This window comes from Lactuca sativa, chromosome 8, assembly GCF_002870075.4.
Source record: "Lactuca sativa cultivar Salinas chromosome 8, Lsat_Salinas_v11, whole genome shotgun sequence".
NCBI classification, from domain to species: domain Eukaryota; kingdom Viridiplantae; phylum Streptophyta; class Magnoliopsida; order Asterales; family Asteraceae; genus Lactuca; species Lactuca sativa.
This window is the reverse complement of record NC_056630.2, coordinates 93425881-93428807: the sequence shown is the minus strand read 5'-3', so window position 1 is coordinate 93428807 and position 2927 is coordinate 93425881.

Genomic DNA, 2927 nt, shown 5'->3' with positions numbered 1-2927 from the left:
CCCAGAGCCACCCCCATACCTCTTGGCACCGGCTGAAATGCAGGAGCTATCCAGTCAATTGAACGAACTACTGAGCAAGAGATTCATCCAACATAGCTTCTCACCTTGGGAAACACCAGTATTGTTCGTGAAAAATAAGGACTGATCTTTCCGCATGTGCATAGACTACCGAGGACTTAACAAACTCACCGTAAAAAATTGTTATCCCCTACCTCGAATAGACGACCTGTTTGATTAGCTGCAAGGATAGAGCTACTTCTCAAAGATTGATCTGAGGTTGGGGTACCATCAACTGCGGATATAGGAGGAAGACATTCCATAGACGACATTCAGGACTCGCTACAATCATTACGAGTTTGTAGTGATGCCCTTCATCCTGAGTAATGCACCTGCGGTTTTCATGGACTTAATGAACCGTGTGTTGCGACCTTATCTTGATAAATTCATGATAGTATTCGTCGACGAAATACTAATCTACTCACGAAGCAAGGAGGAACATGGTCATCACCTTCGACAGGTCTTGGAGACGTTAAGGGCAGAACGGCTATAAGCAAAACTCTCAAAGTGCGAGTTCTGGATTCGAAAAGTAGACTTAATAAGGCACGTAGTCAAAGAGGAAGGGATACATGTGGACCCTTCCAAAGTCAAGGCAATTGAGAACTGGGAAACACCCAGACCACCAATGGAGATACGCCAGTTTTTGGGTCTTGCTGGCTACTACCGAAGGTTTATAAAAAACTTATCTAAGATCGCAAAGCCGATCACTAAACTGACTCAGAAGGGAGTGACTTTCTACTGGGAGAACATACAAGGAGCTGCCTTCCAAATGCTTAAGCAAGCTTTGTGCAGCGCCCCAATCTTGTCTCTCCCAGAAGGGACCGAAGACTTCGTGGTCTATTGTGATGCATCCAAACAGGTCCTGGGATGTGTTCTCATGCAACGAGGAAAGGCCATCGCTTATGCCTCAATACAATGGAAGACTCATGATGTCAATTACACCATGCACGACCTCAAAATCGGAGCAGTGGTGTTTGCCCTGAAGATATGGAGGCATTACCTTTACGGTACCAAATGCACCATCTTCAAAGACCATAAAAGTCTTCGACACATTCTCAATCAAAAGGAGCTTAACATGAGACAACGGCGATGGGTTGAACTGCAAAATGACTACGAATGCGAAATTCGTTATCATCCAGGCAAGGCCAACGTAGTGGCAGATGCCCTGAGTCGGAAGGAATACTCGGGTCACCGAGTAAAATCATTAACCATGACCATCCGTTACCACCTATCCACATAGATCTAGGAGACGCAACAAGAGGCCTTAAAGCCTGAGAACGTCGTAGGGGAGGCCTTACAGGGGATGGATAACAACTTTGAAGTTAAGGATGACGAAGCTTACTATCTCATGAACCGCATCTGAATACCGAAGTTCGGCGGGTATAGATACGTGGTCATGAACGATGCTCACAAGACAAAATACTTTGTTCATCCCGGTTCAGAGAAAATGTATCTGGACCTCAAGCAACTTTATTGGTGGCCAAACATGAAGGTAGAGATCACTACCTATGTGGGCAAGTGCCTGACTTGTGCCAAGGTCAAGGTAGAGTATCAAAAGCACTCAGGATTGCTTCAACAATCGGACATACCCGAGTAGAGTGAGAGCGGATAACCATGGACTTTATAACCAAGTTACCCAAGACGACGGGTGGACTTGACACCATCTGGGTAATCATTGACAAGTTAACCAAATCCGCACACTTCCTACCAATAAAGGAGAATGACAAGATGGAAAAGCTCACAAGGACATACATTAAAGAAATTGTGCGACTACATGGTGTGCCAATATTTATTATCTCCGACCGAGATAGTAGATTCACCTCCCGATTCTGGCAGTCGCTACAAAAGTCCTTAGGAACCAAATTAGATATGAGTACAACCTATCACCCTCAAACAGACAGTCAAAGTGAAGGACCATTCAGACGCTGGAACATATGTTGAGAGCTTGTGTGATAAACTTTGGTAAGGACTGGGATACCCACTTACCACTCATCGAATTCTCCTACTATAACAACTATCACACTAGCATCAAAGTTGAACCATTCGAAGCCCTCTACGGATGCAAGTGTAGATCCCATCTATGTTGGGCTGGGGTTGGTTACACACAACTGGCAAAAAGACGAGTGTCTGATAGCATGCTCACCGGACCAGAGATCATTCGAGAAACTACAGAAAAGATCGTTCAGATTCGAGAACGATTAAAAGCATCCCAGAATCGGCAGAAGAGCTACGCTGATAAGCGATGAAAACCCTTGGAATTCTAGGTTGGTGACCGCGTACTGTTGAAGGTCTCACCCTGGAAGGGAATGATACGTTTTGACAGACATGGAAAACTAAATCCAAGGTACATCGGGCCATTCGAGATCCATGCTAGAATCGGCCCAATGGCTTACAAGCTATGTCTACCACAGGAACTCAACAATGTACATCCTGTCTTCCATGTGCCCAACCTAAAGAAGTGCATGTTCAACGAGACTCTTGTAGTCCTACTCAACGAGATTGAGATAAACGAGAGTCTACACTTCATAGAGATTGAGATCATCTGAGGTACCTAAAACATAACCTAAAACTGTAAGCACAAAGCTTAGTGAGTTCCCCCAAAGTACCAACACACAAACAAATAACACATGTATAAGAACAGCATACTATGGGTCCAATCAACCATCGGGTTGGAATACCTCAGGCCCCTCAACCATCGAGTTGGAATGCTAACATACTATGGGTCCAATCAACCATCAGGTTGGAATACCCCAGACCCTCAACCATCAGACTGGAATGCCAACATACTATGGGTCCAATCATCCTCGGGATGGAGTACCCTCGGGCCCATTCAATCATGAGGTTGGTATGCCTCGGCCTATTGTCTTACG